This window comes from Cyprinodon tularosa, unplaced genomic scaffold (assembly GCF_016077235.1).
Source record: "Cyprinodon tularosa strain WSP-4 unplaced genomic scaffold, ASM1607723v1 ctg904, whole genome shotgun sequence".
NCBI classification, from domain to species: Eukaryota; Metazoa; Chordata; class Actinopteri; order Cyprinodontiformes; family Cyprinodontidae; genus Cyprinodon; species Cyprinodon tularosa.
In genome coordinates, this window is record NW_024039679.1 from 2,942 (window position 1) to 25,604 (window position 22,663).

Below are 22,663 nucleotides of genomic sequence, written 5' to 3' on the forward strand. Positions count from 1 at the left end.
TCGCCATTCCGATTGGCGTCCATGTAAACACCCATTCGGATCTTAAGAGTAAAATAATCTTCACTGCGCATGTGTGCGACGTCAGCGTGACGTTTTTCCGCCTTGTCAACAACAGGAAACCACCGGTCGCTCTCGCTCTCGCTGTGAACAACATGGCGGGGGGAGTCTAGGAACGCCGACTTATACACTCAAGTTCATTTAAAGCTGCAGGAAGCAGGAATTTATCCTCCTCCTCTTCCTCTTTTCTCTCTCCACAGCCCACTCGCTCTCCCACGCTGGTTCAATCGCTCATTCTCTACATTTTGTCTCGTACATTTCGCTGCCAACCGCTTTTTTCCTCCTCTCTCCTTTTTTCTTTCCGCTCGCTCCGAGCGCATCGTTTGTCAGGCCTCCCAAAAACCAGACGCAGACAGAACTGCCAAGTTTGGCAGGAAGTTCTGCGCATGCTTAAAAGATTTAATCTGATCCAACGCTTGGTACATTTATACACACGTCATGATCGGATCATTTCATTTAGTGTCCATGTAAACGGAGATTTTGAATTTCCGATCAACCAAGGTTTGGATCAGATCGGGGAAATTTTGCGCATGTAAACGTAGCTAGTGATTAATGAAACTGGGAAATAGAAAATCGGGTTAATGGAAAAAGGAAATTGAAAAAGGATTAAATTAAAAATTAGATTAATGAAAAATGGGTAAAGGGATAAATGACAAATAGATAAATGAAAAAGAGAAATTGGGAAATTGATAATATGAAAAATAAATAAATAAAAAATTGGTTTAATGAAAAAGCTAAATTATTTATTTAACAAATTTTTTATTTATTTCACCCATTTATTTATTTATTTAATTTTGGCTGAAACGGCTCTCCATAGAGTAGAACATGATGGAATAACGGAAAATCAAGGGACCAATGTAAAAAAAAAACGGCGTTTTCCTTTAAGAATCCCTTTAAGCCTGGTTTCTCATTGGCTATAATCTAGTTTCCTGAATGCCACATCCTGAATGCCACACTTTAGAGGCAGGAAATTGGAGGGGATTCTGCTGAGAATTGGAGGGAAGTAAGCTGCCAGTGCTTCCAACCATGGCTAACTGCTAACGCTGCTAACACTACATCCATACAGTGTGTTGCTTAAAATCTCCTCACGTTGTTGCTCTGCCATGTGCATGTTTATAAAACTGCTCCAAGTGTTTTTGGGTGTTTGAGAGCAAAGGATGCTATCATGTAAAGTGCTACAGTATGCTAATATCTCTACATCCACACAAAAGTCTAATTATTTTGCCTCAGTATAAAAAAAAGAGTTAAGAATAACTCTGGTTCCATTTTTGCACTACATTGCAATCAGTACTTGTAATTAATTTGTACAACATTTCACTGTAAATTCTTTAACCCCCACTTTCCTCGATGGGCCCCTGGCTGGTCCTCTACAATTCCTATTTAAACATCAATCTTTGTACTATAATATTGTTTCTGTCATATTTATGGACATTAAGGTCTAAAGAGAAGCATCATCTCGTGGTCAGTCCCTGTAATTCGGTGAAAGGGTGAAGTCAGAGTTTAAAATATGCATGCCCAGGGCAAGGCCAGTGGCTGGAAGTTTGAGGGGATATTGCTGGGAGCTGCAGGGCAGAGGGCTGCCATTTGTCTGGCGTTTCACTGGGAAGGGCCATTTTGAAAGGCTGCTACTGTAGATTTAGGCTAAACTCTGTGACCCTTTCTAAATGTTCCGCTGAAAAAAGAGAAGCTTTCTGCTTAATTTTTAATCAAATCTACAAAACAAATCCGTTTAAAAAATATTTTCCCTTTTTCTTTGTGACGGTGTGATTTGTTCCTATTTTTGAGTCTGTTCTCTCCAGGTCCATGGCAACCCTTATAATTGCCCAGAAACCAACGAAGCACTGCACTGGTGCAGAGAAAGATTCTTCTTCCCATCGTTGTCCTAGAAAATGTCTCACAGCTTCTTCGTGATTCTGTTTGAAGCCGAGGCTTGACAGCTTCATTTGTGAAGCGTCTCAATTAAGTAGAATATTCCTGCTGACGTATCTCGACTCCCAGACTGTCTCACTAGAACATGAAAGCCCAGGCTTAAGGAAGATATCACACACCTCGGCAGAAAGAAGCCCACACACACATGCATGCACTCAGATGCAAACACTAAAAATAGAGGCAGATATCCCACTAACGTTGGTTAATGCTCCTCACCCCAGACAGTCTGATTTGCATATCTTTAATGTGCTTTTTTCTCCTTTCTGCTACCCCTCTCTGAGTTTCTCCTTTTTCTCAGTCTTGTGTGAAACTGTCTACTTTCTCATTGGAATTCTCAGGAGGGCTTGCAGAGCATACTGGGAGGGAGCTTTTTGTGTTTGAAAAGCAGGGGGAAAAAAGCAGACTAAAAAGATTTGAACAATTGTGGTAATTAGAGATTTTGGATGGGCGACAACCTCAGCACCACCCACTCCACCTTCCGCTCCCACTTTCTGTGCCTCTCAGGTCTTTCAGGGCACTGTAATGGTCTCCATCTGGCCAGCAAGGCGGGGGGAGAAAGGTATTGAGTCTCTGGGTGGCATAGCGTAGCCATCTGGGCTTAGCCACTCCTACATTTCTAGGGCTATCTCTCAACTTTCCCAACGGACACTGGGACTGGGTGCAACCTATGAGAATATCAGTAAGAACAAAAGGAGCCGGCCTGCTTGTTCCATTAAACATAAAAATACCAATCATTGTGTTCTGCAAGGCCCAGTCAGTTCTTTTTGCCAATTAGATGTTTTGATATGTATTTTTTTTATTGGGTTTTATAGCAATTTACCACCTAAAAGTAGAAAAGTGCTGCGAATGGTCTGTGGCAGCCCTGTCGGTCAATGCCAAGTAGTAGTGATGTTATGAGATGAGAAGGCGTGTGTCGAGTCGTGGAGGAGGCGTTTCTGCGAAGAACGTATCCAGGGTTGCTTCATTTGAGGGAGGGGCCAAAATCGATGACGTCGAAAGCCTCACTACCACCATGCCACGTGACCCAGGGTTGGGCAATGACAGAAGCAGACATAGAAAAAGAAGCATAGATACAAAAGGCAACTGTCAACCAGCTCCACAGGCGGCCCCGTCCAGGAAACACACAGCCAGGCAGACGAGCTCCGAGCCAGCTCCCATGTCAGAGGATGAAGAGAGCATATCCAGTTAGTCACAGTCAGAGAAACAGGACTACACTGGAATACTGGAACCTCACTTAATAACCCATATTTTCCATATGGGTTATTAAGTGACAAAATATGGAAAATTTGAAGGAACAGAAATACATTTGAAATGTTTTTTTCCCAGTCAGGTGTCTTACTCCTGCGTTGGGTTTGACTTTATCATGAGTTTTACCCATAGTGGATGGATGGTGTACTACATTATTTTCATTGCTGTGTCATCGATTCACATTACTGAATACAACAGGACATGGATGGGCGTTCTGATTTTAAGATTTATCTATTTGACGTCATTATTGGTCTTAAACCCTGAGCTGAGTTCAGGTATGGGATTCTACAGAACGCCTCTTCATCTAGTTTCTGTTTTTGCCGTCGGTCTCTCTCTCCCTGTCTGTCGCCTTTGACTTCTCTCCATCTCTCAGCAGTCATCCAAGTTATACAGCCAGTCAGTCAGTGGGGGGGACGTTAGGCGCGCAGCCAGGTACCCTGGGCGCCAGTTGGGCAGTCCATCAGCAGCATTAAAGGCATGTTATCCACCCGAGTGTATCCGTCAGGCTTAGAGCTCTGATTCCCCGCCCAGGCCGCCCATAATCATTCAGGAAGCGTTTGTAAAGAGCAGAGATTCTCTCTTCTCCTATCAGCAGCACACCAGGGCAGCCACCTTGCTATTTCTGTGCTCCATGAACAGACATTAATAAATGAGGATGATGATGGAAGAAAAACACACTGTTATCTGCAGCCAAGCTGCCTTGTTGGTGAGGCCACTGTCTCTGAAGAGACTAGTGGAAGAAAGCAGGCTGGTGTTCGTCTCCTCTCAGTTTTATCTGGAGGTTTACTAAGATCATGGCCTACTTCTCTGGTGTAAAATAGATAAAAGAGGCTTTTTTTCTTGGCTATACTTAGCCCTATACTGTACTCTGGGCTTTTTTCTTTGCAACTAAAAATAGTGCTGCAACTGCTACCTGATTAGATCCGGTCTAAAATTATAGCGTTGTCAGAATCATCCAACATCATCAAAAGCATCACTTTCAGGGCAAATCTGAGGCGAAAGCTACTGCATCACAATAAAAATCGACATTTTGCAGTTCCTCAGCAGCCAGATCATCAGTTTAAACGCTGCAGCTGAATATCTGAAGCTTTTTAAATGATTTTTTCCACCTTACCTTCATGTTTTACGCCACCTTCACACAGCAGCCTAAAGTGACCCCAATCCGATTTTTTTCCCCCCCGTATGCGACCTGGATCTGATCTTTTCATACGGTGGCCCTGAAGTGCAAACTGCAACTACAAATCTAAAAGCGCAACTACATTAAGGAAAACACAACTACATTAACCTACCGGAAAAGGTAGGTACCAGTGGGAAACATGAGACATTGCTGATTGGACGACGGCGCCGTTTGACCCTTGAACCTGATGTTGCGTCGTCTGAACAGTCCAGCTTCTTTTAAGTGTGTCTTCAGTGTTCGCAAACTAACTGAAATTTCGTGATTAGTCTCGAGCATATCCAGTATCACCTCGTACGTATGTCCTGATTCAAAATATTCCTGGATAACGGCAGCTATGTTTGGGGCGCTGACAATATCCATGTTTTCAAAAGCCGCAGCAGGCAGAATGACTTCCGGTTCAAGGGTCAAACGGCGCCGTCGTCCAATCAGCGATGTCTCATGTTTCCCACTGGTACCTACCTTTTCCGGTAGGTTAATGTAATTGTGTTTTCCTTAATGTAGTTGCGCTTTTAGATTTGTAGTTGCAGTTTGCAACAAATTTCATGATAGTCTGGACAACACATATCCGATTTTTTCCAGGCAGCTTGGCTCTGTGGTCCTGAATCTGATACGAATTTGATCTTTTCAAATGCGACCTGTTTCTGAACGGCCAGGTCGCATTCATCCGACCTGAACGCCATTAATACTCAACATAAGTCACTATTCTGCGTCTTGCTACGCAAAAGCAGGAAGAAAAACAACAACTATAGCAGATGATGATGCGGAGCGCACTCTTTTTTTAACAATCTTGAAAAGATTCAGTTTTTAAGGTTGGTAAAGATTGCTGGATGTGCTCCAGCGCTACCATCCATGTTTACTTCTGTAAACACAGAGCCTGCTGGCTTGTATACTTACATTATATGAATTAAGTTCACACAAGAGATCACGTACAGGTTGCATATATTTAGAATTGTGAACAGAAACGGAAAAAAAAAATCAGATTTTACAAAAAAAAAATTGGAATTGGAGCTTAAGGCCTGCAGTATGAATGTAGCTCAACTCAATCTGAAAAGATTGAGTTGTTAGGTTGATCTACAATCCATGGCCCCTCACTTTTGATGCCATTGCGTCCTCTATATATATTGCGTCCTAATATATATATATATATATATATATATATATATATATATATATATATATATATATATATATATATATATATATTAGGGTTTGGTCTTAAAGAGGTTACGCTGAGAAAATATAGCTAAGAAAATATGAGTAAATTCAAAACTAAAATCTCACTGCCTTTATAAAGGAACCATCACGGAGGACAGCAATCTGCACCAGTTATATTATAATACTAAGAGGTGGGTGGTAAAGAAAACAAAACAAACTATAACGGCCACAGTTTTTGCCACATGGGCTGAGGACCAGTGAAGATACTCAGTCATCAAAAAAAAAGTTACAAAACAATCCACTGGACTTTATTTCCAAGTTTGAAGATGTTTCGCTTCCCATCCAGGAAGCTTCTTCAATCAGGTGGATTGAGAGGGGCGAGAAGGAAGCCAACTATGTTAAGCGAGAAAAAAACAACCTTAAACAGAGGGGGTGGACTCCGCTATCATCGCAGCTCCAACCCCTTTACAGGAGAACAGAAGACCTCGCCTATTCAGCCAGACCAACAATTCCCTCTATTGACCCCCCTTTCAGAGACATAGACAGGTATGGGGCATTGCAGGCTAACAAAGAAGCCAAACGACCCCCATTCCAAAGGGGGGGACCCGTTCATCCGTTTCTATTTGCATGTTTTCTAAACTAAAACCAGGCTTTGTTGGGCTGCTGGATAAAACCTGGAACTAAACGCTAGCATTCGCCAACTAGTGTAAGGGCGAGAACACATTTCTTTTTACAGAAATACTTGAGGTAAGCGCAAAAAACGACTGTTGTTCTGGGCCCTAGCAAAGCTGTCAGCTGCCCTGCATGGCTGTTAACTTTTCACACATCCTTTCTGTTTGTGTATTCTTGTCGATACCTATATGCTTTAATTGACCTATTGGTTCCTGATCAAACACATCAGCTCCCCTTGGTGGAGCAAGGATCATTTATTTTCATTTCAGTTACTATTCAGTAATTTGAGGAAATACATCCTTTAGATTTATGGTTGGGATTCAGTCAACTGGATCCAAATATCCAAACACATTATTTTATAGTGTAATCATTCCAGTTTTAAACTAGATATCACCGTTTACAGTCTGTCTTATTGATTCCTGAGGTCATGTTTGTAGCAGTCGGTTCACCGTGTGTTTGCCGATTTAGTTTGGTGGTCCGACTCTCTGATTTAGTCTCTGTGGTGATAACAGGCATTAGAAAAGAGCAGGCCCTGTTTGCTCCTTGACTTACAGGAGGTTTTATGGTTCCATCAAGGCTGAGGCTTCTTTCCGGATTGTTAAATCTGTTGACGCAGTAAATTGACGATTCGAGCACCGCACAATCACTGAAGGTCAAGTTCAACAACCACCCAGGCTCACTGAAAAGGCACTTCTGGGAAAAGAAAGATTTTAAAATCATGATTACTTACAGCAGCACAATCTCACACTTAAGATTGTAGTTTCAGTTTTACTTAAAACACAAAGTGTTACTTTCCTACACCAGCGGTGTCCATGCCTGAACACCCAGCCTTCTCCTAAACACTGGCAGCTACAGATAGAGGAAGCTTTTTTTCTGTTCATGTATGCAGAGTCACTCTGGATGTTCAGAGTCCTGGTTACTTCTTTGGTCAGACTTAGCTTTATTGATTAATTGATCGATTGACTTTATTAATCTCACAGTAGAGAAATGTACTCGTTACATCAGTTAAAATAGTCAAAAAAGGTGAATGTGCCAAAGGAAGAAAAAGGTGCATGTGATATTTACGGTGTATACAGTACAACCACACAGTGGCAGCTGGTGGAGTTTACTCCAGGAGGGGCTATAAATTCAAAATAGATGTATACCAAAAACCAATTCAACGTATGCTAAGTTATCACACCAGTATATTTATACGAATGCCAACAACAAAAAATATTATAGAAATACTTTGTTAAAAAAAACAACATAATTTTATGTGCAGGGTTTGCTTGTTGTCCACAAATCTTGCTCTTCTGAGGCTTTGTGAAGGTAAATCTGTGTTCAATTTTATTATATATATATATATATATATATATATATATATATATATATATATATATATATATATATATATATATATATATATATATATATATATATTAACTATTTATTTTCTGAGAATGTGTTTATTTAAGAGCAACTATGCAAATGAACAAAGATCTAGAAAAAGTAGACTATATCTATATTCTATTATTTTCCATGTGAATCCTAAATTATTCATTCTTCTTTGCCTTTTCTAAAAAGTGCTTTAAATCAGTCCTAGCTGTCTTTATCCAGGCTGGGTCTGATCCTGATGTTTGAAAAAGGAGGCAGGGAAAGCAGGATAAAGCCTTAGCCTGGCTGCATGCAGTTAGCCTGGCTGCATGCAGTTAGCCTCACTGCATGCAGTTAGCCTCGCTGCAGGCAGTTAGCCTCGCTGCAGGCAGTTAGCCTCGCTGCATGCAGTTAGCCTCGCTGCAGGCAGTTAGCCTCGCTGCATGCAGTTAGCCTCGCTGCAGACAGTTAGCCTCACTGCATGCAGTTAGCCTCGCTGCATGCAGTTAGTCTCGCTGCATGCAGTTAGCCTCGCTGCAGACAGTTAGCCTCACTGCATGCAGTTAGCCTCGCTGCATGCAGTTAGCCTCGCTACATGCAGTTAGCCTTGCTGCATGCAGTTAGCCTCGCTGCAGACAGTTAGCCTCACTGCCTGCAGTTAGCCTCGCTGCAGACAGTTAGCCTCACTGCATGCAGTTAGCCTCGCTGCATGCAGTTAGCCTCGCTGCAGACAGTTAGCCTCACTGCACGCAGTTAGCCTCGCTACATGCAGTTAGCCTCGCTGCATGCAGTTAGCCTCGCTGCATGCAGTTAGCCTCGCTACATGCAGTTAGCCTAGCCTTCGAGCTAAACCAGGTAAAAGAATGTTTCTTGCACCATTTCTCTCTCTCCAATGCTGCACCCAGAGCTCTGCTATCCTCATGTATTGCAGAGGAGCTGCTGCTAATGGACAACTTTTAACCAGAGTCAATATGCAAAGATTTTTGTGCCCAAGGGCAAAAATACGTCCCCAATCTGACAAAAAATGGAATAACGCTTTACTAGTTATTAAAGATTAAGTATTTATCTTATATATATAAAAATATATATATGAATATATTTAGAAATATTTTAAATGCTGATTTAAAATTAAATTATAAAAAATATATATTTTTTAATGTCTTAATCAGGATCATTGGGTGTGTGGGGCGGCACCCTAGCGCCCTCTATTGGACAGCCGCCACTGCGTCCATATATGATAGCTTTTTTACATTTTTATAGTAGGTTATTGCACAGGGTGTTGACATGGGTATTTATATAGATGGATATTTCTATATAAAGTTATTGCACTAGGTGTCAAATAAAGAGAACCAGTTATTGCACAGGGTATCAAATATAAACTGCTCATTATACATTGCAGAAGTTATGAGATTACAAACTATTCTGTTGTCTTTTAGCCATAAGCTATGAATCATTATCTTGATAAGAAAAATAACAACAGCAGCCTTTTCTTTCTGTCAGAATTCACCGGGTTTTTCATACAATGGTGTATCAGGATAGGCTCTACAATGCTTAGCATGTAGCAAGAAGGCCTTGGTTCCTGGTCTTCCTGCATGCACTTTGCATCTCCTCTCCAGGTGTGTTAGGATTCTCTCTGAATGCTCAGACCAGTTTCATGTCAGCTAGTGGAACGTCACCCTTAGAAACAAGGGTTTGTGTGTTTTTGGTTGTGTCTGCATGTTACCCTATGATGGACCTGTGACATGGTAGATTCTGGACGGTTTCCCACTAATGACAGATATTTACCACCTTCCCAATAACTATGCAAGAGTCATACACACTGCAGAGAGATTGGAGGAATGTATATCAGGATAATATGGACTCTGAAGGCTTTTTTCACTCATGAAATAACACCACATTAATTTCACTATATTTTAGTTCAATTTATAATTTCTTTTGCACCAATATACAATATGTCCTCCTCAAGGCACTTTATAGAGACAATTCAACCAGATCATAAAGTCAGATTGATTTTCTATCTTAGGAAAACCAGCTGATTGTAAAGAGTCATTGACTTTGCACGTCACACTCTTCCTGGATGTGGTGACACAAGATATTTTGCTTCTATTGTGATGTTTACTCTATGGGATTCCCTCACACCAAGCATGTATGTAGCTACAGTGGAGAGGAAAAACTCCCTTTGAACGGGAAGGAACCTCGAGCACAACCAGGACCAGGCTCAGTTTGATTGGTCTTCTAGGGAGGCATACTGGGGTTCAAGGAGACATAAGGAAACATGCAAGAGAAACGCAGAAGCACTGATCTATAAACAGTTTCTTTGTTAGAAACGGTAACAATCAACTAGCCCCACAGGGGCTTCTGTCTAGCAAATTAAGTCTAGTCTAGAGTTAAAGTATAGGAGAGAAACAGGACTACACTGGAAAACAGACCAATCTCCAACATCGAGAAACAAAGGTGTTGATGGCAGCAGCACAGCTGATATTTCTCTCCAGGATGGAGTCACATAATATGCACTTAAAACAGGAAAATGCAATCATTTTTTCTTATTTTAAATGTAAACTGTTTTGTTCCATTGGCAAGATGTCTCTTTTACCTTACTCAATCCAAGAACAAATGCACTTATTTCTAGAAAAAATTACTTATCTAGATTTCGAATTCTTCCAGTTCAAAAAGGAAAGTTTTAAGCCTAGCCTTAAAAGTAGACAGGGTGTCTGCCTCACGGACTAAAACTGGTAGTTGGTTCCACAGGAGAGGAGCCTGATAACTAAAAGATCTGAAGCCAATGAAGAAAAGCTAGGATAGGAGGGATATGATCTCCCTTTTTTTTTATATATACATTTTATGTTGTTTCTAATAATGTTGATTGTGTAAAGTCTAAAACTCTAAAGCAGAAACTTTCTACAGTAAAAAGAAATCAAGCATAATTTGCATTTCATGCAGGTATTGTGAGTCGATGAAGATTTCGTTTATCTGAAAATAGTAAAACTATTCCGCCTGAGTAGTTTTTGCAACATAAAAATACAAATCTCATAATTGACATATAAAAAAATGGACAAATATTGATGTCATGATAACAAAACATTCCTCTTTATTTATGTTCACAGTAAATAGCCATGAGGAATTCGGCTCCTGATGAAGGACATGTAAGCAGCACAGTCCAGGTACGGTAACCTTTCTTCTTCATGGGTTGTGTTTGTGAAGCTTCAATAGAATAGATGGCCTTTGCTTTTATTTTTTATTTTGTCTAAAAACACCGTTTGTTTTGCGTAGTTTTACCGGAACTAAAAAGAAACCCATCAGTCAAGCACTATTGAATGTTTCACAGCCTTAATGTTAAAATACTCTTCAAAAGTAAAAAACTGAACAACCATGTTTGAAATCCAGGCCCACCTTTGGTGTTATTCTGTAAATCAGCAGCACTTTTAAAGCTAAAGATGTGTTCACAGGATCTTTTAGCTCAGCACGTTCAATTTTATGGCTTTTTATGTCTTCCATAAAAAAACAAGAAAACTGAAAAATCATGAAGCTCGGTTTGGTAAGAGGCATAAAAAAATGAAACGGTAGCAACTGAAGAACATTTTTAAAATGGACCGAACGAATCAGTCTCTGTGATGTACGCAGGGGCGGATTTAGGAAATTTGGGGCCCTAAGCAAAGACAGGTAGGGGTCCCTTTGAAATGAGAAGACAACACATCAAACAGCCCCATTATAGAGATAGAGAAATGTTAATAGAATAGACATCCATTATCTGTTCTAGGTTGTGTCCCTCTCTTCTTGTCCCTTTTCTTCTTGTTTTCCTCTCTATGTTTTGTACTCAGCTGACTTTTCATGCTGTCTCTAAAGGAATGAAAGATTTTTTCCAAGCACTAAGCTCACTTAGCTGATTGCTCCTTCCTGTGTTTCCAAAAAGGCCAAAGTAAATAACCCAGTCCTTCTTTTCACTGTAGACAAGCCATGATCTGCTTATCTGTTCTCCATTTTTCATTTGGATGAAATAATAGCTGCATGAATCATGACAGCAGACAAGATAGAGGAGAGCAGGAGGCGGGGTTACCAATCTACTCGCTCTGGAGAGCAGAGTTCGCTGCTTTTAGACGTTGTCTCCAAAGTCTCCAGTAGCAGAAAAAAGTCTCTAGATTTGGCGCTAGGAGCTTTTTAGAAATCAAAGTGCTAGAGGGGTCTGAAAAGTGGCTAAATATAGCGACTAAAGCGCTAAGTTGGCAACACTGCTCTTTGCATGGTTTGTTTTCAAATGGTTTGCTGCTGTCTGTTTGGACCTTTCTGAACATGTGCAGCAAATGGACTGATCCAATATGGTGGACACTGAAGGGGGGGGCTGAGACACACTTAATATTATCAGCGTTCTGATGGCATTTTAGAAAAAGGATTTTTATCAAAAACATAATTAATGTGCACAAATAAGGAATATTTGTATTAATCATACATGTAAAAAGAGTTTTATGGTTTCCCCCAGGAACTTGTGGCCCTAGGCAACTGCCCAGTATTGCCTAATAGTAAATCCCCCCGCTGTATTTAATTGATATTCCTGGTGTGTGATCTTACCCTAAAGTGACATTTAACACTAAATATGAGAAACTTGAGATGTTTGGTTTGGAAGTGCTGATGTTGAGGATATCATCATCTGAGGATGTGGTTCTGATGGCAGCTAAGTGAAGCTGCTGTCTACCTTAGTGCAGGTTTGTGCAGCAATAGCTTCAGTTAGTCATGCTTGAAGCAGCAATGAATCGACATCTCAGACTGTTTATAAAAACTCTGCTGATGATAATGTTTTCTAATGCTAAGAAATATGATCTCTCGGAGTGGCGTTTAAGCTTTTATTACCACGTTTACAATTTAAAACCAAACAACCTCTCCAGACGCATGGCCCAACACAGAAGAGCCACCTCCTAGGGACAAGACTCTGCTGTACCTCTACACCTTATGGACAGAGCACATTCTTTGGAGGACCAGAATGTTCTCATTTTGGACAAAGAAGACAGGTGGTTTGAGAGGGGCGTGAAGGAAGCCATCTATGTTTAGAGTGGGGGGGGCTCAGGTTTCAGCTTCAAAAACCTAAAATGCAGCGATAGAGTTGATTCCTTCCTGCTATCATGGCAGCCCCAACCCCTTTAGAGGAGAACAGAAGACCTCGTCTATTCAACCAGGCCAACTTTTCCCTTTAACGACCCCCCTTTCAGAGACATAGACAGGTATGGGGCATTGCAGGCTAACAAAGAAGCCAAACGACCCCCATTCCAAAGGGGTGGACCCGTTCATCCGTTTCTATTTGCATGTTTTCTAAACTAAAACCAGGCTTTGTTGGGCTGCTGGATAAAACCTGGAACTAAACGCTATTTCTGACATTTTGGATTGAAAAAGCTTCCTGGATGGAAGAGAAACGTCTTCAGACTTGGAAACAAAATCTAGTGGATTGTTTTCTACATTTTTTTTGGAATGCCAGTATTTACAGTGAGTCCATTAAAAATAAATGATATTCTCTGAACCGGCTAAAAGCATCATAAATTCAATAATTAGCCGTCCAAATGTTTATTTATTCGTTTCTCCTCTTTAGTTTATGTTATGTTTTTTCTATTTCTGTTGGCCTCCCAGCACATCCATTTACAGCTGCAGGGAGGCTCCCTCCCAGACGACAGCAAAACACACATGATCTGAACATAGAAATAAACAGATTTTAATGTCTTACTAAATATCTTCTTTTATATCCAGGGAAGAAGCTTTTTATCACCGATGAAAGATTTCTGGTTTGTTTAGTTTTTTTTTAACCAGAAAATTGCAACAAACCGAGATGAACATCTCATTTATTTAAATCAGCTTCATCACATTGTCACATTTCTGAAATGTTGATATGTCCAAGCTGGGGGTAAAAACTCTAAGATATCCTAAACCTGAGTTTATTACAGAAGAGCCTCTCTGACATAGATCCCTTCCTTTATGAAAAAGTCTGCCTGTTTTTCCATCTCCAATAATTCAGTTTTTAAGTTCATGACAAGTGAGACTCTGAATGTTCTCTTTGTGCCTGTATGGGTTCCTTCTGGGTACTCCAGCTTCCTCCCACAGTCCAGAAACATGACTTTTTAACCCCTTTCCCGCTGGCCAAAAACCAGTTTAAAACCGGGAACAATGGGCTTTTAGTGGCAGTCGGAACAGCTCACTGACGAGTGTCTACCCAGGTCAAACGACTCAGCAAACAACCCACATTAAAATCTCCTTGCTCTGACTGGCATGCTGTGGGAATACCTGAGTCAGGTTGTCCTACTAAATTACGTGATACCCTTGAACGCAACGTACAGACGTCAACTCACCACGCCAAACAACTCTGTTTACATTCGATAAACCATTCAGCTGAGAGGGATTCAGGCAGATAATAGAGAAACAATAAAGCACACTGATTACGCCTTGGCTTCCTAACATGTTGCTCTGCATTGTTTACGTCCCTGATTTCTGTCGTACTGTGACATCACCAACCCAGCGTTGTTTGAAAAACATGCGTTAATCTGCTATTTTCAGATGGAAAAAGGCTTTATTGTTTCAATTCACTGCAAACAGAGAAAGTATTGGATTTAATTCATTCCCGTCCAGTTTATTCCTATAGCGCCGATTCACAGCATGTCATCATTCAATCAGATCATCCAGTCAGAATGAAGTTTCATATTTTCCTTTCTAAAGGAAAACCAGCTGATTGCATCCAGTCATTGCAGGACGCGCTCCTCCTGGATGCTGCAGCACCGGTCTGTTTGTGTCATAAAGTATGACCTGATTTTTCCTCTTCTCTGATTGGAGGGAGAGAACTTTGCAAAAAGAATAAAAACTTTATCATCTAATTTAAAAAATTTAGTTTATTTATATAGCTCCAATTCACACCATATGCCATCTTAAGGCACTTTCCAGTTCAACCAGATCATCCAGTCACATTGATTCAAAGTTTTCTATCTAAGGAAAACCAGCTGATTGCATCGACTCATTGACTCTTCAGCAATCCCTCACCCTAAGCATGCTTGTAGCGACAGTGGAGAGGAAAAACTCCCTTTGAACAGGAAGAAACCTCCAGCAGAACCAGGCTCAGTGTGAGCGGCCATCTGCCGAGGCCCACTGGGGTTCAAGGAGACAGAAGCAGACATAGAAAAAGAAGCATAGATACAAAAGGCAACTGTCAACCAGCTCCACAGGCGGCCCCGTCCAGGAAACACACAGCCAGGCAGACGAGCTCCGAGCCAGCTCCCATGTCAGAGGATGAAGAGAGCACATCCAGTTAGTCACAGTCAGAGAAACAGGACTACACTGGAAAACAGGCCAAGCTCCAACATCTAGAAACAAAGGTGTTGATGGCAGCAGCACAGCTGATATTTCTCTCCAGGATGGAGTCACAGCCAAACAGGAACAGACCAGATGAAGCTACTATGAGGAAAAGCAGAGAGAGCAGAACGTTAGAGATTGAACTAACAGATTCTGCAGAGTGGGAGAATAGAGATAGAATGAAGCAGAATGATGAAAAAGGGGTCCCTATGTCCTCCAGCAGTCTAAGCCTATAGCAGCAGAACCATAGAGATAGCTCAGGATAACCTATAGCAGCACATTTTCAGAAAAAAGCTCAGATAATCTTATTATTTTTTAAATTGCTGGCGCTCCACTGTGCAGCATGGCTAAATATTTAGGTAAAAGCTTGAAATTATTCAGTATTCTGATAAATAGAACCAAAAAAAATTATTTCTGCATCCTTGAGTAGGAGAATTGAGATATGATGAACAATGGGTCCCTATGTCCTCCCAATTAAAGTCTTTATAAGGCATATTAAAACATTTTATCAGCAAACAAATCCTTTATTTATCCTTTATTTTCATTGAAATACATCAATAAATTAGGGGTGTCCCAATGCAATTATTAGATTTATAATATGATCTGATACCATATCAGCACAAAACATACAAAATATCACAGATTTTGTTAGTAAAAGCCTCAATCTGGTGATATTAGTAAAACTGATATGAACCGATGGGTGACATTAACTTTAAATAGATGGTGGCAGTGTTTGTTGATTGAGAAAATGTGTCATCATTAAAACAGCTCTCTATGCTATGAACGTAGTGCCGCATCCAGAAGCTGTAATACTGAGGAGATATAGTGTTGAATATTTTCAGTGCTTTATAGCAGCAGAGTTTTGAGGTTTATACTTGGCCTTTATCTTGCAGTCTTTTTCAGACTTGGAGCTCAGCATCGGGTGATTTGTAATATTCATGCATTGGGACCCGTCTCAGGGAAACAAAGTCCCTGTTCCAGGAGGTCTGAGTGACGCTCTGCACTGTGGATTGACCAATCAAAACGACTGTCAAAACAACTTTAGAAGAAGTAAAGGTTTCTTAATCCCGACTTTTTTAAAAATTGTATTTGCCCACAAAGTTTGGAGGTTTTTCTGAATGCTTTTCTTAAGCTGCTGACTGTACTCCCTGGCCTTGAAAGAAAGCCCGGCTCCCTCTGCCTGTAATGTCTTTGTGCTCTTCTCTGGGTCAATGCTTGCCTCTCTGCTGGCTCTGTGGAATTTGTGTTGGTATTGTATTTCATGATGAATGCCAGTGCCATTGAATGCGACTAGAGGGCTTTTTTTTCTCCAACTCTCCACTCGGTTTGTAGTGTGCTCAGCGTTTGGAGCGCAGACACGGAGGAGACGACATTCATTCCTGTAATTTCGGTGCAAAGCAGAAGAGATTTCCCCCTGTTTTCTTTATTTTACCCCTCCGCAGGAGCAGCACCCAGACCCTGGTCTAACAAATGCACGATGGGCACCGGTGTGGCTGCAGAGAATGCATGATGGGGGGGGGGGGGGGGATGGGGAGTGGCAGAAATATCGACTGGCAGAGTAACGGTTGGCAGGCGGCCAGCTCGGCCGCTCGGAGCTGCTGTCCTTCACTGATAAATGGAAATAGCAGGACGAGACAAAAACAGGAGGAGAGGAAGACGGGAAGGACAGAAGGAGGTCACACGTTTACGTCCAGAATTCCCAGATGCTGTAAAAAAAAAAAATCAAGATTCCCGAATCAGCAAATTAGCTAATGGATGAAAAGAGAATGACTAAAGTAATCCTTAAATACATCCTTCAGGGTTTAGAGATAAATGAGCCTTTATTATCTAACAAAAAATCTGAACGACAGTAAAGGTCAGAAAACGTTTAAATACCGAAAGATTAGTCTGTTTAATATCTACTGAGTTTATTGATAATATGTATTTAATTAAGCTACAAAACTAACTAAAAGATTAAACTGTAATGCTTTCAAAATTGTAAAAATATTATTCCCTGAATTTAAAACCTGAAATCTCCTTCCTACTCCAGGCTAATATCCTCTGAAAATAATTATTAAGAAATATAGATTTCCATTTAAGGAAAAGATTCTATGTAGTTTTTTTAACCGAGACTTTGTGAAATCTAATATAATACTATATATGGTTATTTATCAATTTGTATATTAATTTATCTCACTCTAAGACTTATGGTTTATGTAATTAATACAGGTTTATCTTTTATATATCCTATAGGAATTTTAATAATAAGCAATTTCCTGATTGAAATCCTTTGATCTGCAGATGAAATGATTAGAATAACCAGCCGAGTAACTAAAGGTAATTAAACTCGTTTAAACTTGTTTTTTTTTTTTTTACTATAGCACAGCCTCCATGTTTGGATCTGTTGTTGTTAAAAGCTTTTATCAGGTCGAACCCTTCACTGCAAGAACAGGAGAGACATTTTCTAAAGTGAAGCTAAAGATAAGCAATCAGGGGCGTGAGGTTAGGAACAAATGTTAATCTGCAGAACGGCTGAAAATAACAAAGCATTTAAGGTCAGGGGTAAAACATACGGGAGGGTGTAATATCATCTCATTGTTTTCCTTAAAAGCAGCCGTGCAGCGTCGTGCATGTCTGCAGTGGAGCGGTCTGCAGCTATTAGATTTAAAAGTTGGATGATGAAAGGTTTCTGCTCGGCTCATGGAGAGAGCTGCAGATCTCTAAGCAGTGGCTGGACTGGGCAGGGAGGCCGCCGGCGTCCAGCTCCCAGTCTCCCTCGTTCCTCCCGTCCGTCATCACAGAGCGCTCAACGAATTTAGGCCGAGCGGTTTAACCGTTCGGTCGTTCAGATCCGCTGGTTCTGTTCTGCTAACAGCAGGAAAGAGTTTTAATTTAATTAGATTCGGTTTCTAATTCAGCTAAAGAACAAAGGAGTCTCTGCTCTTTAAACATTGAAATGTTTAAATAAAAGGTTATTTCTCATTAGATTATAGCTAAATTATGGTTTTCAACTTTAACCACTTTACAGATTCAAACAATTTTAAACAGCTTTATAAGATTAGACTACTAATAACAAAGGAATTCATTATTATTGTTTGTTTTCGCTCCGTTTAAAGAGGATTTTCATCTTTATCTCAGCAGCCAGTGGCTCTGCCAGTAGCCTCCTTGCTAACCAGCTCGTTAGCATAGTTAGGAGAAAATCCAAGCAAAGCTGTTTTCATTCTTTACTGGTTTCACCAAAGCTTCAGTAAACTGTAAAATAAATCCTTAAACTTAAATAAAGGGTGTTTATATTTTGCTGTTGGAATTTACAAATAATAATGTTCAATAACTGAAACATAATATAATGTCTCATAATGTTAATCTTTAATAATTACAGTGGAAATTAAGCAGCTTCTATTCATTTCTAAGGCTGCAATTTTTCTGGGTGAATCACTAAATTCAAGTAAAAATAAAATTATTTAGGCTTTTTTAGGGAGAGGGCTTTGTGTCGATGCTAATGCTAACGTAGCTGGCTAACAAAGTTAGCTTATTGGCAAAGAAAAGCATTTATGTTCTGTGGCTAACAGGGTTAGCATGCTAGCTTGGTGGAATAGTTTAATTTTAACATTATTATTTGTTTTTGTTTTGTTTGTTTTTTAACATGGAGGACATTACAAGCTATTAAATAAAAGTCTATAAATGTGATTAGCTCACGCAGCAGCTTTTCATTTACATTAATAAGATAGAAACTAACCAGTGTTTCCTTTAAAGTTTGAAGCACAAAAACTGTAAAGTCTAACTAAATTATTTTAATGATTCAAATAAATAATCTGAATATATTTCTTATATTCAGATTAGAGTTTCTTATAATAGATGTACTTGCCTGAAATTCAGATAAGTACAGATATTTTGAAATGAGTTGATCAAGATGGGGTTTTCTTATAAGTGCCAAAATCTGGCAGATTATCATTTCTATTTCAAGAGAATTTGACTCACTTTTAGTTAAATTTTCTGCACTATATATTGAATAAAATGGTTTGAAAGATTTTTTTTGGTATAGTAATAACATTTAAAAATTGATGGGAGTTTGGGCTAACCTGTGTATTTTCGTTTAATCTACATAATCTCTAACTGGAAATATTAGATTAGAAATAATGAAAATATCAATTAATTTCCTGTTAAGTATTTTTTCTGGGGTTTTTTTTTTGAGTGTTTGCGTTATTTTCTAGCAGCCCTGCTGTGGAAATGCAGACCTCTGTGTACATGATGTTAAGTCTTTTATTGACAGCATTTCTTTGAATATTTGAAAATGCAAAAGCTGAAGCTTTATAAGTTAGGAAAGATGTAAAGCTTGAGAAGTGAAAAGCGTGACCCGTAAAAGGATTTTATCCACTCTGGAACAAGTCAGAGTTCAAATCTGCCTGCAGTTTGTTTTGATCATCTCTCCATTATTAATGTTTTTTTTTTATTCTGTAAAACGAGGGGAACTGGCTGGTTTACGCTTCCAAAGCTTTGAATTTGCGTTTCAGCCAGCGAACCAAACTGTGACCCCAGCCGCTCTTTCTTCTCAGCTCTGTGTGACTCAAATTGCAGTTTTTCACCTCCAGACCTCCTGAAAGCAGCAGAGGTGCTGTGGACAGCAGTCTATACAAAGCTGCTCTCAGATGCAAGCTTTTTTTTATATATTTATTTCTAAATTCAGGGTAAGTCATCAGCTAAAGCTCAGCTGATGGAGAAACTCCTTCATGCTGCAAACAAGGCATTTTTTTTTATTTATTTGTGTGTTTTCCTTCCTTGGAGCAGACAAGAAAAAGATCATCCTGTTTACCTGCTCAAATACTTTTTTATTTATTTCTAGATGAGTTTTGCAGTGCAGGACCTTTAATCAGCATGCATGTTTCCTGCTCGAGTTCAGACTTAATCATATTATCTCTTTAAGAAGATATATATATATATATTTTGTCCAAAATGGTAGAACGTAAATGAAATATTTTACCTTTTAATAAAACAGTTAGCACCATCCTCATTGTTCTGATGCTGCAGCGCTCTCTGTGTTTACGGAGCGTCTGTGGGGCTGCCAGCTCGGAAGCACAGCAGGCATAGATTTAGCTCCTATTTTGCTTTCACTGAGCTTATCGGCAAGTGGCACAAAGCGAGGCATTGCTGCACCGAAGTCCAATCGGCTTCAAACACGCATCCTCCACTTCCTGCTCTTTATCGACCTGTGACATCTGATTGGACCTTGTGGAGCCCCAGATGCCCCCTTTCTCTCTGCAGGCCCCTTCCTTAAAACGGCCGCTGGTGTGCATCCACATCATCTACGCTAATATTTGATCAGTTTCTTTCCGTTTCTGGTGACAAATGAGACAAAATCCTGTTAGTGAGGGGGGGGTGGTATAAAGTAGAAGCAGAGAGCGAGCGTTATGAAGATGTGTTGGTCTGACAGACAGCCTGCGGACAATCAGCGCCAGCTGTGCCCCATTCAAACAGGCACTGATGCTAGTAAGGCCGAGCAGGGTCACACGAGGACACGAGTGCTGCTGGGAGGGCGGGTTGGCAGGGAGAGCGAAGGGATGGAGAGAGGAGGAGGAAAGATGAGGAAAAGGGATGTGAAGGATGGAGGGGGGGGCAGTGCCACGATGTAGGAGACAAAAGAAAAGCAAACAAAAGCCTCAAAGCAGCCTGATGAATTTCCTTCATAGATGAGATTTTAAGTCTGTGATCAATGTTCCTGCAGCCAAAAAATTTGAAAATTTGAAGCTCCTACTTCTACAAGATATCATCCTTTTAAGTGAAAGAGATCTCTATTCTGTAAAATGATGCATTATATTTCAGTTACTAAAATGATCTTTAACATTTATCATCTGAGCTTGAAAGGAAGCGTCATCTTTGGACGTAAACATGCTGTTTTTGTCGTTCTGCTCTTTGCAGAAACGCTGGAAATGTCCCCGCCTGACATTGGCTGCTTCATTTGTCAGGCTGGGGTTTCATGCTGCTCTGGGCTCCACTCACTGCTCGCTGCATCACCCTGGACAGCGAGATGGCTGCGTCCCTTCAGCTTTCATGCCATTGCTCTTTTTTATGACAGCAAATATTTCCAAACAACCAGTTTGTTTCCTGTCAGTGAGGGAAATCACAGCAGCCTTATTTTACCCAGCAACAGGTCCCTCAGGCAGACAGAAGCGTAGAACCAGAGGCAGGGGTGGATTTAGGGAATTTGGGGCCCAAGGCAAAGACAGGAACATAAAAGAGACCCATTCTACAGATAGAGAAATGTTAATAGAATAGACATCCATTATCTGTTCTAGGTTGTGTCCCTCTCTTCTTGTCCTTTTTCTTCTTGTTTTCCTCTCTATGTTTTGTACTCAGCTGACTTTTCATGCTGTCTCTAAAGGAATGAAAGATTTTTTCCAAGCACTAAGCTCACTTAGCTGATTGCTCCTTCCTGTGTTTCCAAAAAGGCCAAAGTAAATAACCCAGTCCTTCTTTTCACTGTAGACAAGCCATGATCTGCTTCTCTGTTCTCCATTTTTCATTTGGATGAAATAATAGCTGCATGAATCATGACAGCAGACAAGATAGAGGAGAGCAGGAGGCGGGGTTACCAATCTACTCGCTCTGGAGAGCAGAGTTCGCTGCTTTTAGATGTTGTCTCCAAAGTCTCCAGTAGCAGAAAAAAGTCTCTAGATTTGGCGCTAGGAGCTTTTTAGAAATCAAAGTGCTAGAGGGGTCTGAAAAGTGGCTAAATATAGCGACTAAAGCGCTAAGTTGGCAACACTGCTCTTTGCATGGTTTGTTTTCAAATGGTTTGCTGCTGTCTGTTTGGACCTTTCTGAACATGTGCAGCAAATGGACTGATCCAATATGGTGGACACTGAAGGGGGGGGCTGAGACACACTTAATATTATCAGCGTTCTGATGGAATATTAGCAAAAGGATTTTTATCAAAAACATAATTACTGTGCAGAAATAAGGAATAGTTGTATTAACCATACATGTAAGCAAGGTTTTATGGGCCCCCAGGAACTTGGGGTCCTAGGCAAGTGCCTAGTAAAATACCTAAATTGCATAGACCTGCATAACTGTACTGGTAACTTAAAGTTATTTAAACCTTGGAGCACCTTAAAATCAGGAAGAGACACAATAAAAAGTCAATTTACCAGGTTAAAGTGTCTCTGTCTCACAGGGACCAGAACCAAATGGGGGCCACTGCAGCTGAAACTGTTGGCTGTGTTTGGACCTTCATGATCTGACTCTCTCGTTGTTTGAGATAAAATTACACAGGGGCTCCTTTTAAGGGCATTTTTGTAATAACATATGAAGCAAACGCACTGCAAAAACTTTATGAAAATGAGTAAAAATTGTCTTAAATTAAGTGTATTTTCACTTAATGGAGGGAGCGGCGGCCTTGAGATTAAACTGGAAAAACGATCTAGAAATAAGTAAAAAATTATGAAATTAGTTGTATTTACCTTTAACTTGAGTAGATAAATGAGATGATTTGCAAATGGAATAAGTATGTTTCTTAAAATAAGATAATTAAATATAATGCACTTGAAATAAGACCATGAAATTGTGTTTTCTTTAAAAGGAAATTGTCTTGTTCTATTGGGAATGTCTCTTTTACCTCCCCAATTCAAGAAAAAATGCTCTTATTTTAACTAAAAATGACATTTTATTTATTTATTTTTTCCAGTGCACTGCAAAAACTGTCCATCCATCCATCCATCCATCCATCCATCCATCCATCCATCCATCCATCCATCCATCCATCCATCCATCCATCCATCCATCCAT

At 40.2% G+C, this 22,663-nt stretch overlaps 1 long non-coding RNA gene across 1 annotated transcript in view; it reads left to right on the forward strand.

Moving 5' to 3' along the window:
• The first annotated feature begins 10,689 nt into the window (after nt 1-10,689).
• The window catches only part of LOC119776075, a 63,880-nt gene continuing 51,906 nt past the window's right edge, over nt 10,690-22,663 (forward strand). The window contains exon 1 of the long non-coding RNA XR_005279730.1: nt 10,690-10,752. This is a non-coding gene — a long non-coding RNA (uncharacterized LOC119776075). The remainder of the gene's footprint in view (nt 10,753-22,663) is intronic.